We start from the raw sequence: 16154 nt of genomic DNA on the forward strand, positions 1-16154 counted from the left end.
CAGCATCGTTTGAAGATTTATTTTTCGATATTTTAATTAATCCATGCTTCATTAATATCAACTAATTTTGTACAATCCAATTGTATGTTAGATCATTATGACCACGTCTCGTTCTACAAATAAACAACTTGTACATTTTTAGACAAACACTAGTATTCATTCCATGTACATATAATACTATGACAAGTTTATTATTGAATTTTAGTTACAACTCTACTGTAATTCTACGTACCTGATTCTCATTCAGCAACGTTGAATAATCTTTGTAATACACAGACTAGATTTTTATGACTGTTTTATCTTGTATTAAAGCATGTATTATACTTCACTGAGGAACCCAGTTCAGGGCCCTGACTTAGCTTTAGATTAAGTGTAGCTGAAGATGCTTACAAAGCATAAGCAGAACGTGTCCCATTTTAATATCTGTGTAAAATTTGTATCTTAAACTTAAAGATTGTAAAGTATTGGAATGGTGGTTTTTAACAAATTTGTTTGAAACTTTTTACATACCACTTAGTCGAGCAGCTCATCTCCTTTCTCCCAAGTCTTCCCAGCCAAACTTTGCAACATTTTTGCAACACTACTCTTTTGTCGGAAATTGCCCCGAACAAATCGAGCTGCTTTTCTTTGGATTTTTTCCAGTTCCTGAATCAAGTAATCCTGGTGAGGGTCCCATACACTGGAACAATACTGTAGTTGGTGTCTCACCAGAGACAAGTATGCTTTCTCCTTTACATCCTTACTACAACCCATAAATACCCTCAAAACTATGTGCAGAGATCTGTACCCTTTATTTACAATCATATTTATGTGATTACCCCAATGAAGATCTTTCCTTATATTAATACCTAGGTATTTACAATGATGCCTTTGCTGGCAGGACCTAGTGTTTACAGTGCACTATGTCGTCTGGTATGGGCTAGAGCAATTTTATTACTTTCATTAATCTGTTTCTGTCTTATCCTTGGCTTTGACGATATGAAAGTGACAGAGGTATGAGCGATGCTAGTAATGCGATTCCTTGTGCAGCCAGTCCCTGCTATGAATGGTGTGAAAACGTTGCTCATAGGGTCAGTTGGTGCATGCATTTCAGTGGGCTTGGCAGACTGATATGTAATAGCAACTTCTGGCTTGGTGCGGAAAGCAACGGGAAACTACCTCACTTCTCATTTCCCTAGTACGCCTCTTCAGTGATGCCTGGGCCATCTATGACAGCTGATGGCAGAGCTGTTGAGGATCCAACCAGCCTTAGAGTTGAAGACTGAACATACATACATACATACATTTACAATGATCCCCAAAGGGAACTTTCACCCTATCAACGCAGTAATTAAAACTGAGAGGACTTTTCCTATTTGTGAAACTCACAAGCTGACTTTTAACCCTGTTTATCATCATCATTGCCTACTGTCCATCTCACAACATTATCGAGGTCATTTTGAAGTTGCTCACAATCTTGTAACTTATTTATTACTCTGTACAGAATAACATCATCTGCAAAATGCCTTATCTCTGATTCCACTTCTGTACACATTGATATATATAAGAAAACATAAAGGTCCAATAATACTGCCTTGAGGAATTCCCCTCGTAAGTATTACAGGGGCAGATAAAGATTCACCTACTCTAATTCTCTGAGTTCTGTTATCTAGAAACAGAGCCACCCATTTTGTCACTCTTTTGTCAAGTCCAATTGCACTCACTTTTGCCAGTTGTCTTCCATGATCTACCCTATCAAATGCCTTAGACAGGTCAATCATGATACAGTCCAATTGACCTCCTGGATCCAGGATATCTACTGAGCTCGATAGCTGCAGTCGCTTAAGTGTGGCCAGTATCCAGTATTCGGGAGATATTAGGTTCGAACCCCACTGTTGGCAGCCCTGAAAATGGTTTTCCGTGGTTTCACATTTTCACACCAGGCAAATGCTGGGGCTGTACCTTAATTAAGGCCACGGCCGCTTCCTTCCCACTCCTAGCCATTTCCTGTCTTTCCTGTCCCATCGTTGCCGTAAGACCTATCTGTGTCGGTGTGACGTAAAACAACTAGCAAAAAAAATCCAGGATATCTGCTATATCTTGCTGGAATCCTACAAGTTGGGCTTCAGTGGAATAACCTTTCCTAAACCCAAATTGCCTTCTATCAAACCAGTCATTAATTTTGCAAACAAGTCTTATATAATCAGAAAGAATGCTTTCCCAAAGCTTACATGTAATGCATGTCAAACTGACTGGCCTGAAATTTTCAGCTTTATGTCAATCACCCGTTCCTTTATATACAGGGGCTACTATAGCAACTCTCCATTGATTTGTTAAAGTTCCTTCATGCAAACAAAAATCAGACAAGTACTTCAGATATGGTACTATATCCCAACACATTGTCTTTAGTATATCCCCTGAAACCTTATCAATTCCAGCTGGCTTTCTAGTTTTCAACTTTTATATCTTACTGTAACTGCCATTGCTGTCATAGGTAAATTTTAATACTTCTTTAGCATTATTCAACCCCTCTATCTGGCCATTATCCTTGTAACCAACAATCTTTACATACTTCTGACTGAATACTTCTGCCTTTTGAAGATCCTTACATACACCCTCCCCTTGTTCATTAATGATTCCTGGAATGTCCTTCTTGGAACCTGTTTCTGCCTTAAAGTACCTATACATACTCTTCAATTTTTCACTAAAATTTTTATGACCACCAATTATGCTTGCCATCATGTTATCCTTAGCTGACTTCTTTTCTAGATTCAATTTCCTAATAAATTCCTTCAATTTCTCCCTACGTTCACAGCCATTTCTAACTCTATTTCTTTCCAACCTGCACCTCCTTCATAGTCTCTTTACTTCTCTGTTATAATATAGTGGATCTTTACCATTCCTTACCACCTTTAAAGGTACAAACCTATTTTCACATTCCTCAACAATTGCTTTAAACCCATCCCAGAGTCTGTTTACATTTTTATTTACCGTTTTCCACCGATCATAGTTACTGATTAAAAACTCCCTCATGCCTGTTTTATCAGCCACATGTTACTGCCTAATAGTCCTAATTTTAATATCTTCCTTTCTTTCACATTTATTTTTAATTATTACAAAGAACAGCTTCATGATCACTAATACCATCTATTACTTCGGTTTCTCTATAGAGCTCATCTGGTTTTACCAGCACCACATCCAGAATATTCTTCCCTCTAGTTGATTCCATCACTTTCTGAATCAGGCGCCCTTCCCATATTAATTTATTTGCCATTTGTTGGTCATGCTTCCTGTCGTTTGCATTACCTTCCCAATTGACATGTGGTAAATTGAGATCACCCGCTATAATCACGTTCCTTTCCTTATCGTTTCCCACATAGCTGATTATATTATCAAATTATTCTGAATCAGCATCTGCGCTACCCTTTCCTCGTCTGCACACTCCAAAGACAACAAGTTTCCTGTTATCTTTAAAGATATGCCTTACCCCTAGAATTTCATGTTTGTCATCTTTAACTTTTTCGTAGCTTATAAATTCTGCTTTCACCAGAACGAATACTCCCTTCCCACCATTCCTATCCTATCTCTGCGATACACCCTCCAGTTCCATGAGAAAATTTCTGCATCCATTATATCATTTCTCAGCCATGATTCAACTCCTATTACAGTATCTGGTAAGTATATTTAAGTATATTTACTCATATCATATATATATATATATATATATAAGAAAACATTAAGCTCAAATAATACTGCCTTGAAGAATTCCCCTCTTAATGGTTACCGGTACTGGATCAGATAATGCTTGACATACTCTAATTGTGTGAGTTCCATTTTCTAGAAATACAGCCACCCATTCAGTCACTCTTTGGTCTAGTCCAGTTGCACTCATTTTTGCCAGTAGTCTACCATAATCTACCCTATCAAATGCTTTAGATAGGTCAATCACAGTACAGTCCATTTGAGCTCCTGAATCCAAGATATCTGCTATACCTTGCTGGAACCCTACAAGTTGAGCTTCAGTGGAATAACCTTTCCTAAACCTGAAATGCCTTCTATCGAACCAGTTGTTACTTCTGCAAACATGTCTTATATAATCAGAAAGAATGCTTTCCTAAAGCTTACATGCAATGCATGTCAAACTTACTGGCCTGTAATTTTCAGCTTTATGTCTATCACCCTTTCCTTTATACACAGGGGCTACTATAGCAACTCTCTATTCACTTGGTATAGCTCCTTCAACTTGTGAAAATTTAGATTTTATAATTCCACCTTTACAATACTGTATTGAAAAGGTGGAATTATAAAATCTAAATTTTCACAAGTTGATACTTTGACAATACGGGCTCTAATATGAAATTTATAACGTGCAATAGCTCCTTCATGCAAACAATAGTCAAATAAGTACTTCGCATATGGTACTCTATCCCATCCCATTGTCTTTAGTATATCCTCAGAAATCTTATCAATTCTAGCTACGTTTCTAGTTTTCAAATTTTGTATCTTATTGTAAATGTCATTGTTATCATAGGTAAATTTTAACACTCTACTTCATTAGTATTAGTCACCTCCTCTATCTGGACATTATCTTTGTAACCAACAATCTTTACGTTCTGCTGAGTGAATATTTCTGCCTTCTGAAGTTCCTTGCATACACACTCTTCTTGTTCATTAGTGATTCCTGGAAAGTCCTTGTTGGACCTGTTTCTACCTTAAAGTACCTCCTATACATACCCTTCCATTTTTCACTAAAATTTGTATTACTGCCAGTTATACTTGCCATCATATTATCCTTAGCTGACTTCTTTGCTAGATTAAATTTCCTAGTAAGTTCCTTCAATTTCTCTTTACTTCCACAGTCATTTCTAACTCTATTTCTTTCCAACCTGCACCTCCTTCTTAGACTCTTTACTTCTCTGTTATATTATAGTGAGTCTTTACCATTCGTTACAACCTTTAAAGGTACATACATGTTTTCATATTCCTCAACAATTGCTTTAAATACATCCTGCAGTCTGTTTACATTTTTATTTACTGTTTTCCACTGGTCATAATTACTTTTTTAGAACTCCCACATGCCTATCTTATCAGCCATATGGTACTGTCTAATAATCCTACTTTTAAGACCTTCCTTTCTGTCACATTTATTTTAACTACGACAAGAACAGCTTCGTTATCATTAATACCATCTATTACTTCGGTTTCTCTAGAGAGCTCATTTGGTTTAACAAGCACCACATCTAGAATATCCTTCCCTCTAGTTTGTTCCATCACTTTCTGATTCAGCTGTCCTTCCAGATCAACTTATTTGACATTTGGTAAATTCAGAAACATTTCTTGAGGTTGGCTGTGTTGTAGATGCATTAGTTCTTGTGGAACCTTGTGAATATCCTTTTGGTGCTGTTCCCATGTATCAGAGGTGATGAGAACGTCGTCTGCTTAAATGGCAGTGAGAGCCTTAACCTCATCTGACAATTGGTTTTCCTAGGTTCTAATTAAGACAGCACCAGAGTCCTTAATTCCAAATGGAACATAGCCGATAATGTAGGTAAAATTTTCAAATAAAAACCCTGTGAATAGTCTACTGTGTTCATTTGGTAAGATGTGAAAGTATGACGAAGTCATGTCCATTCCTGTGAAAAAACTCACTGTAAAATTGCCTGATTATTATGTCTCTGAGTAGAGGGTATGATCATACTCTAACACCAATTGTTCATTTAAAGCTGCTGCATTTTAAGCTGCCACTGGCTTTCCTCTTGATAGCTTAAGGGTTGATATAAGTGTTTAGGGGAAACTTGGGTACCATGTGCCACTGAAATATAAACCCTCAAATGTTATTTTAAATACAACATTATCTGTCTACGTTTTGTTTTATAATTAATGAATCATCTATATTTTAAAATTCATTTTATATATTGGCTAAATATTGATTGGTTTTTGATCAAGAAATAAAAGTCATTTCCTAAGAAATGACCTACAGTACTGCATGCCTGGGGCACCATTAGTCAGTCATGGGGGCATAATGGGGCCCACACACAAGAAGTAGATTTGGTCAAGAAATGTCTGTAAAGAAAGTTGAAAAGGATATTTAATTAACATGTACAATCTGAGCATTGTTACTGAAGATAGTAAAACATAACTACAACAGAAATAATAACTGTAATAATCAATAAAAAATAACTGCAAATGAAATGATAAGGAAAATGCGATTAAAACAAGAATACAAATAAATAACTAAGAAACGTATTCATAAATCATATTAGTCACTGAATGGTTGAGAAAGGATCATTAACATTGAATACAAAACTTCTAAATATAAATTAACAGCCGTCTCTCTAGCGCTTATTGAATGAGTTAAATTTTACTGGGATTTCATGAATGATCATTGACGTGAGTTTCTTTATCAAACTCTTGAGGATTGTGCAGGACAAACAAGATATCAGAATGTGCCACTGTTGCAATGTCATCTTCTTGAGGAGAAATACATTTTCACATTATCTTTTTGAACATCTCATAAATTTTACTTCATACTCTTTCCCTTCAGTTGGTTCATTAATGACTCTCAATATTTTTCCAACATAGTGTACCGTACTGCCATCCTGCTTTCTTTGTCTGGCTGCCCAATGGTAGATTCGTGTATGGTGTATACTATAGAAGTCAATGCAGGACAGGAAACTATTACACTAACTTGTGAATGATAAATCAACATGTTCCTAAAGGATCAAAATTTATTACAGTAGAAAAAACATAGAAATTCCCCTTTGAAATATTGAAATATTTTATCGAGAGAAACATTACTAAATTTACCAAGTGGTGGGTCTTTCCCCGTACAAATATAGTTCACATTATGTTTCTTAAAGGAGTGACGTACCTTATTCTCCTTTCTATTACCCCAATGATAAAATTAGTCTAAACTGGTGTAACATATTTTAACTGGTGACACCATCAACATGTTAAGTGTTAAATACTGTATCATTTAACATTGTGTCCACACTTAATATAACATGTTAAACTTGACTTCCTCTGTTTTTATACAGGTAGTTCATCATATCCAATTTGTCGTAATACATTTAGGTCGTGTGTAGTATTTTCAAACAAGGACAATGGACATAGGTGAAGAGGATTTGGCCTTTGTTATTGCCACCGTTGCTTCTTGTTATGATTTATAAATGCAGTTTTATTAGGCACATTTCCTCCCCTCATCCTGTTGATTGCTTCAAAAGCAAACCACTTTGAAGTATAAACTTCGTCCACTTCTGCCCCGGACTTTTCTGAACCTTTTGCAATCATCGACTGTACAGGGAGCGGAGGGGTCTAGTTTTTTCGATGCACTCGCGGGAACAATTATAGATGATTTCCAGTTCCTGGAACCTGTCGGCTTTCTTCGCTTTATCTCTGTATTCCTTTGATGAGACATCCCACAAACAAGGCCTTTCTATTATATTGTTAATTAAGTCCAGAGTAATCTCCTTGCTCCACTCCATTTCTGACTAATTTTTAGTATAGTGCAGAGAGAACGACACACGTGCGCATACTGTATTTGTAGCTTATAACAAAGAGAATGAGTGCTGCGCAGTGTTGTAACTATAATCCTACTTCACGAAAAGCACGTGGTTTTCGTCGTTTAGGCTATTTGTTGGCACGGAAATTGCCGGAGATGTGCCGACATCTCACGAACAACGAATTGACTTGACATGTTTTCCACTTGGAGCGGAAAACACGCCAACATGTTAAAAGTATTAACCTCAACATTCTGAGTTAACAAGCAAAGTCAATTGGAAAACAATCAAAATATACATGTTAACTGTAACGCATTAAATTTAACATGTTGGTGTTAAATGTTAATTAGTGGAGACCAGCCTTTACAGAAACGTTAATATAACATGGGCATAGGTCATCAAGTTTCGCACTACATAATTCCCTTATCTTGAAGGACAAAAATGCATAACACTTTCCCACGACCATACATTTCCCCCAAATAGTCACTGACTCTAATATTGACCTCATATCCACTGTGCAAATGAATGAGTTCAGAAAATCGCATCACTGCTAAAAGCATATGGGCTTATTTTGCCCTGAACACAATACGACTAAGGCAAAAATAATAAAAAATGAAGTCAAGTACACATCAAGAAATTTACACATTTAAAACACTGCCTGACAGACACGGGACTTATTCAAATTATTTTGAAGGTACTACGTTTGAGGTCCGTAGGTAATAGGTCAATTTGCTTCAAGTGTTCTTCTAGAGCCTCTGAACTAATCATGATGTCATCTACATATTAAATTGTAAAATTCTTTACCTCCTGACTTAGGTTCATTTCCAATGCGCGTATTAGGGCTGAACTCGAATTGGCCAATACGACGGGAAGGCTTCGGAAGATAGAGGTTTGATTATTAAACATGAATCCTATCAGTACACTTCTTTCCATATCCAAGCCAATGTGGTGGAAAGACGACACCAAATCGACTGTACTAAGGAATTCCTTGTTTCCAAATTTCCTTAGGAGATCTTTGATCGCCGGTGCCTGATCCTACTCGGGTACCAATCTTCTATTTATGGCCCGCGCATCTAAGCACAGCTGAAATGAACCGTTAGGTTTAGGCACGGCGAGAGTAGGGTTTATGAACGGAGTTACTGACTGAAATGATGCCATTTTTCTCCATTTCTTCGATAATTTCTTTATCTTGTGGATAAAGCTTTTCTGGGATCGGATACGGTTTCTGTTTGTACGGTTCCCAAGTATTTACATTAATTTTGTACTCGAAGTTGGGAATTTTCCCCGACTTCGTTCCAAAAACGGGTTCATGGCACTCCAAAATGTCCTGTAAATTTTCCTTGTGTTCTATACCAATTTTTCCCATATCTATCTTCGGTGGTAAATTTCTAAATATCTCTGTCTCATTCTCTTCCTCCAAATTTGCGACAATTACTTCAAACTCTTGAAGGATACCCTCGTGATTGCCTAACCATTCGGGTGAAATTTCGTTCCACACCTTTCCCCCTTCTTCGGCGGTTGTCAACCATACCCTTTCTTCCGAATTGCCTTCTGTGACTTTATTCAGCGTAATTTCTTCTTGAATATCCTCATTCCTAAATTTAATTTTATTCGTCCCCATGTCGTTAACAGCCTGATATTCCCGAAGAAAATCCGCTCCCCGAATGAGGTTCTATTCCATTCTTGGGAGCATTACACATGGATGTGACAGGACTGAGTTCCCCACTGTAACATCTAAATAGGCTTTCTCCTTGCATATCGTAGTTTTGTCTGGAATAATACCTCGAACTTTCAAATGAGAAATTGGTATTACTGGAATATGCGCCCTAGTCTGGATTTCATTAATAAGTGCACGGAAAGCTACGCTTGCGGTCGCACCTTTGTCTACCAGACTGCAAATTTTAAGATCGTTTATCCTAACACGTATTACTGGTAATTTCTTTATTGTCCTCACATTTACTTTGATTTGGTCGTCAATTAGATCGTCGGGTCTTATAATCCAGCTATCTATTGTAACAGTCGTCCACTCTCCATTAGAGTTCTCCTCCTTGAAATTCATGCTATCTCCCCTCTTCACATTTCTGCTTTTTGTATCTGTTTCCGTCCCCTGGGTATTCTTCCGTCCTTGGGTCTAAAGCTGTACCCTGGTTTCTGTTTACGAACGTCTGGTATTCCAAACTGCACGCCCCCTGTTCAGCTTGTTTTCTTATGGCCTCCTTCCATCTTTCTTGTTCCCATCGTTTCTCTGTCAACTCCTTGACGTAACGTTGAGACTCGTGAGCTCTCTCACCCCCCGTCGGAAGAATATATTGCGGCCTATGTCTCTCATTCCTACCATCTCGTTCCTTCCAGCGTGTATAAGGCTTCTTCCGTCCTCCGTAATTATTCTGTGGGTACCGGTATGCCCTGTTATACTGGCCTTGGTACTTATAAGCCGACGGTCCCACTCTTGTGTCCCTTCCGTTCTGGAAGTCTCTCCTCCTTCCCTGGTAACGATGGCGTCCCCAGTTCGATCCACGCTGATAGCCTCTGTAGTTTTCCCGTTCCTCATTTCGGGTTGTTTGCGTCCGTGTGGTTTGACCGATATTATTTTCTTTACATGGCCATGGTCTCTCATCTGGCACAGTCTCAAAGGAATTCACGGCTTCCGTATGTCGCTTCCTGGGTTGTGCCTGGGCTGTAGTTTTGTCCATTCGCCGCAAGATTTGCTCCGCTTCAAATGCCGTCTTCACGTCTGCCGCTATTAACGTTCGCTGCACTTCTATTGGTAACTGCTTTCCGATTACAGCAATTAATTCCTCTTCCAAAGGGTTATCAAACTCCCTCATCTTAATAAGATGAGTCAAGAAATTTGGAGAGAGTCTAGTTGGGAGTGTCGTAGCGTATTTGCGCGAATTTAGCTCCATTTGCAAATTAGGATGTACATCCTATCCCCCAATTTTTTCCAAAATGCCTCTGAAGTTATTGTAGCTTCCAAACGTATACTTAAATGCAATCATCCACTGGAGTGCACTGTCACCTATAAATTTCTCCTCTGTGCGTAAGCGCTATTCTTCGGGGATACCACAATCATTCATGTATTCCTCCAGCTCCCTTAAGAATGTACGTGGCGTGGTTCCTCCATGTTCCGTATACTTCTTTGCTTTATCTTCCTGTGCTCTAATAACGGTATATATCAGGACTCCTCCTCGGCTTTCAGGTGTCGAAGTCTGGAATTCAGGTTACGCTGCTTGCAAAACTTCATTTTCTGGTATTCGGTCTTTCACACCCCTCTTACCGTATTTGGTCCTTCCGGTCGTGTCTCCTCCCTGGTTTCATTAGTCTGACGTAGCAGTTTATTCAAGCTATCAACCCTAGTCTCCCGCAATTCCAATAACTCCATGTGTTCCTGCAATTGTTCCACTTTCGTGCACAATCCATCGACTTTAGTCAGCGTCTTCTCTTCAATTTGTGACCAAGTTTGTATTTTCGTAGTAAATTCTATATTTGGGCTCTGTAAACATTACGGTGGGCGTTAATCATCTGTTTCAGCCCTTCCTCTTTGCGAATAATTTATTCATTCATTAGGGCTATGGCTTTATACCTCAGTAGTATAATTGGACAGTTCGGCGGCCGCCTCCGCCTCAGGGCTCCCAGAGGCCCCTTCCGCCTCCGCCTCACGGGGGCCCTCCCAGAGGCCTCCTCCGCCCCCGCCTCCCGAGGGGCCTTCCCAGAGGCCTCCTCCGCCTCCCGCGGGAAATTTGAATTTGTAAATAAAGCCACGTGCTTTTTGACAGCTGTCATCGACAACAACGCATCGCTAACCTCACTGCTGCCATCTTGACGGGCCTAAACCTCAGTGGTACCAACTTAACCTAAGTAGCGCGAGATTTGAATTGGTAGACAAATCCACGTGTTTTTTGACAGCCACGTGCTTTTTGACAGACAACAACGCATCGCCAACCTCAGTACTGCCATCTTGACGGGCCTAAACCTCAGTAGTACCAACTTAACCTCACAAGCGCGAGATAAACAAAGCCACGTGCTTTTTGACGGCCACGTGCTTTTTTGACAGCTGTCATCCGCCATCTTTAAACTATAGAGCACCGTGCTGCCCTCTTTATCGCAGTAGCTGCAAATTCGTCACCTGTCATCGGCAGTGCTGCCATCTTAACGGGCCTAAACCTTAGTGCTACCAACTTAACCTTACTAGCGCGAGATAAACAAAGCCACGTGAATTTTTTGACAGCTGTCATCCGCCATCTTTAATCTATAGAGCGCAGTGCTGCCCTCTTTAGCTACTTACCTTTGAAATGTGGTGGCGGATAACTTGAAAAATGCTTTTTGACAGCAGCCATCTTTAAGCACCGTGCTGCCCTCTTTAGCTAGATACCTTTGAAATGTGGTGGCAGGCAATTCCACATGACAGCAGCCATCTTTAATCAAGAGAGCACCGTGCTGCCCTCTATGTGGTGGCGGCAAATTCTACATGTTCTTGTTTGGAAACAAACTCACGCGCTTTTTTGACAGCCGTCATCCGCCATCTTTAATCAACAGAGCACAGTGCTGCTCTCTTTAGCTAGATACCTTTGAAATGTGGTGGCGGCAAATTCCACGTGCTCTTGTTTGGAAAAAAAGCCATGTGCTTTTTTGACAGCTGTCATCCGCCATCTTTAATCAACAGAGCACCGTGCTGCTATCATGCGGGCAATTTCGTCAGCTGTCTTCCGCCATCTTTAATACACAGAACACCGTGCTGCCCTCTTTATGGCAATTTGAAAAGTTCTGTTAGCTATCATCCGCCATCTTTAATCAAGAGAGCACCGTGCTGCCATCTTTAGCTAGATACCTTTGAAATGTGATGGCGGCAAATTGAAAAATTTCACGTGCTCTTGTTTGGAAACAAACTCAGGTGCTTTTTTTGACAGCTACCATCCGCCATCTTTAATCAACAGAGCATAGTGCTGCCCTCTTTAGTTAGATACCTTTGAAATGTGGTGGCGGCGAATTCCACGTGCTCTTGTTTGGAAACAAAGCCATGTGCTTTTTTGACAGGTGTTATCTGCCATCTTTAATCAACAGAGCACCGTGATGCTATCATGCGGGTAATTTCGTCAGCTGCCATACGTCATCTTTAATCTACAGAGCACCGTGCTGCACTCTTTAGTTGAAATGTGGGGCGGCACATTCTACGTACTCTTGTTTGGAAACAAATTCTATGTGCTCTTCAGCTGTCATCCACCATCTTTAATCAAGAGAGCACCGTGCTGCCCTCTTTGTGGTGGCGGATAATTTGAAAAATTCTTTTTGACAAGCAGCCATCTTTAATCCAGAGAGAACAGTGCTGCCCTCTTTAGCTACTTACCTTTGAGGCGGTTAATTTGAAAAATTCTATTTGACAAGCTGTCATCTTTAATGAAAAGAGCATCGTGCTGCTATCTTGCGGGTAAATTTTACGTCACAGCTGTCATCCACCATCTTGCATTGCTAACCCTAGTGTTGCCCTCTTTAGCTACTTACCTTTGAGGCGGACTATTTGAAAGAAAAAATCTATTTGACAAGCCGTCACCCACCATCTTGCATCGCAAACCTCAGTGCTGCACTCTTTAGTTGAAATGTGGTAGCGGATAATTTGAAAAAATTCTTTTCTGACAAGCACCCATCTTTGAGCACCGTGCTGCTATCTTTATCGTAGTACCGAGCAATTTAAAATCTAGATGCTTTTTTGTAACAGTTGTCATCCGCCATCTTTAATCTAGAGAGCACCGTGCTGCCCTCTTTGTGGTGGTGGTAAATTCCACGTGCTTTACAAACCCACGTGCTTTTTTGTCATCAGCCATCTTTAAACAAGAGAGCGCAGTGCCGCACTCTATGTAGTAGCGGATAATTTGAAAAAATTCTTTTTGACAAACAGCCATCTTTATTCAACACAGTTACCGCTATCTTACATCGCTTACCTCGGCGCTGCACTCTTTAGTTGAAATGTGGTGGCGGTTAATTCGAACAAGTTTAATCATACATGGGGGAGCTAGAGTAAGCACGTGCTGCAGTGATGACGTCATCATGCATGTTTAGACTTGTCCGTTTTCTTAAGAGTAAGTCGGTGTAAATGATTGTGGTGGCGGTAAATTCGAACAAGTTTAAACATGCATCGGGAAAGCTAGAGTAAGCACGTGCTGTTGTGATGACGTCATTGTGCATGTTTAGACCTGATTGTTTTTCTTAAGAGTAAGTCGGTGTAAAGCAATGCAATAAGTACAACATTTTTTGAATGCGATCAAATATTTATTTACAAATGTACTACAACAGTGATCGTTTTTTGCTGCTGACAAGGTTGGTGTGCTTCTTAACAACGTATGCTTCTGAAATCCCTCCTGCAACATTCAAATTAAACAAAACATTTAGAAATATATTATACTAAGTATGTTATGCTTTACAGAGAAGATCATATACTTCTTACCTTGGTGTTATTCCTTTTCGGAATCATCATCATCATCATGATGTACTAGAGAAAGTTCATTCATACACTGTGTACAGTGTTCAATCCTCGGATTTGGTCCATCCCAAGCATCATCACCATTTTCTCCTCGATGCTTGTAATGTCGTTCACAAGTTCTGCATAAAGCTACTTCGATCGGCATCTTACGGTGTAGAGGAAGGATGTCCCAAAAATTATGTACGTAAGAGGCAGCGTACGTATATAAAAATCCTGGTGGTAAGTATTGAATAAGATGTTTCGGCATCGACGATCTATGTTTATAGAACATCTTAATAGCCTCACTCACTCGTGTAAGATAAATAAGATGTTGCGTATGAGCATGCAAACAGCATGGGCATTTACAGTTTGGTTCCATAGCGTACGATCTCGAAGCACACACTAATGAAAATGATAAAGATCTATTCTTATTTATAGTCTCGTAACAATATTCGTTAGCGGATGGTAAGTAACATCACTCATGTGAATTATAAGACAATAGGCTGCTGTGTTAGCAGGAATGTTTTCAGATGTTTCAAATTCTAAACGAATATCAACTGGAGATTCTTTTATAGATTCTTCATGATAAGAGTAGTCTATAACTACAATCGGTGCTTTATTTTTAAATTCTTGAGGAGTAAATAGCGGACGATCTTCTTTCTGATAATACGATGATTGAAATTTACAAAACATGTCATAGAGCATCCCAAACTTATTTTTCTCAAAGTTAATGTCTATGTTTTCGTAGGGATACGTAATTCCGTTGAGATATAGTCTAACGTGTCTTAATTTACAGTGATCAAACAGTGAGCTATCTTTTTCGTGATTGAATTTACGATTAGTTTGAAATCCAAAAATAATGTGCAAGGGCTTCTCAGTAAAACGTGATGTTTCAACAACCCAGCTATGCTTGTTTGTAGGTGGTAACACAGGATATTCATGCAGCTCCCAACTTCTAAAACGTATAGGTAATGGTGTATCATTTTCTACATTCTTGAGCAATCGAAGTTTTTCACGATCAGATAAGGTTACATGAGGAATCCGCCACAGTATACGATGCAGTGTTATTTTCGATTCTACTGGTGTTTCTACTGCTTTAAGAGAATTGTAATCACTTCGATCACGGATTAGAATAAGCTCTTGTTTTGCGTTGATTATAATACGTGTAAAGTCTTCTGCGAATCCAAAAATATGTTTCAGTGATAACATACCCGTAAAAGTTCCATCCTCATTAATCATCCAGTTGTTAGTAGCTTTTGGACACCATCCAGCCATCCGCAAAAGATTACTTCCTTCATCACAGAAAGAAGGGTAGAGTTTCATTGCACTTGTAATACCAACATTCTTCGTTCGATCTATTTCAACATTATTTACTTCACATCGCGCTTCAGAAAAGAGAAAAGCTAGAGCATGGTTGTTTAGTTGTGAAGTGCTTGGTCCACTTCCATCAGACTTTTCTAGTCGTCCTTCAATATAGAGGTAGCTTTCGTGTCGTAAGGTGTAAACATCTTGCTGATTAATAATAAAATGAATTTCATCATTGTTATTTAATCCAAACGTAAAAGGTTGATAGGAATGAAGCTCACTTCGTACTACACCTTCACGACTTTCTACTGTATTCGTAATGTCTAGCATTTCTTCCATTCTGTTGTAGTAGTGTATATCGTAAATCTTGGAGTATCTGCTTATGGGTATCTGTTAACTCGATGAGTCTCTGCACACATGTAGTATGTCTTCGGAATGTACACCGTGTTTTATAGATGGTTTTCATACTGGTTTCAGATGTTGTTTGTAAGCTACGTACGCGTGCTGATCTAAATGAATAAGCTGATTATGTTTATTTACAAGTCTAAGAGTAATGTTGCTAATGTGTTTTACAGACACAGGATGATAAAAAAAACTACTGCTGGTTTCTTACAAATAGTATATCCACGTTCCTCTGTAACAATAAAGTCGTGCAGGACGTACGAAGGTTGTAGATTACTATTCAAGTCTGTAATAATATTACAAGTAATGTTCACATTATAATCATCGAAGTGTTTGATAGGTTGATCAGACTCGTAACGTACGTTCGGTAGGAGCTCCCTCGATGAAAATCCAAGCAGTGGTCCAATCGAATCAGGTTGTGATTTGAAGTCAATCTTAAATGATGATTCAATAACACATTTATGTGTAATGTTGCTTATAGTGATTCAGAACTTGTAATTATGATTACTAAAACT

The 16154-nt window shown here is 39.0% G+C and overlaps 1 long non-coding RNA gene across 1 annotated transcript in view; it reads right to left on the minus strand.

Annotated features, from left to right (window-relative positions):
* Positions 1–5871: 5871 nt before the first annotated feature.
* LOC136863233 (uncharacterized) overlaps positions 5872–16154 on the minus strand; it is a 42246-nt gene continuing 31963 nt past the window's right edge. Inside the window, exon 2 of the long non-coding RNA XR_010859177.2 lies at positions 5872–6042. This is a non-coding gene — a long non-coding RNA (uncharacterized lncRNA). The remainder of the gene's footprint in view (positions 6043–16154) is intronic.

Source organism: Anabrus simplex, chromosome 2, assembly GCF_040414725.1.
Source record: "Anabrus simplex isolate iqAnaSimp1 chromosome 2, ASM4041472v1, whole genome shotgun sequence".
Lineage (NCBI taxonomy): Eukaryota > Metazoa > Arthropoda > Insecta > Orthoptera > Tettigoniidae > Anabrus > Anabrus simplex.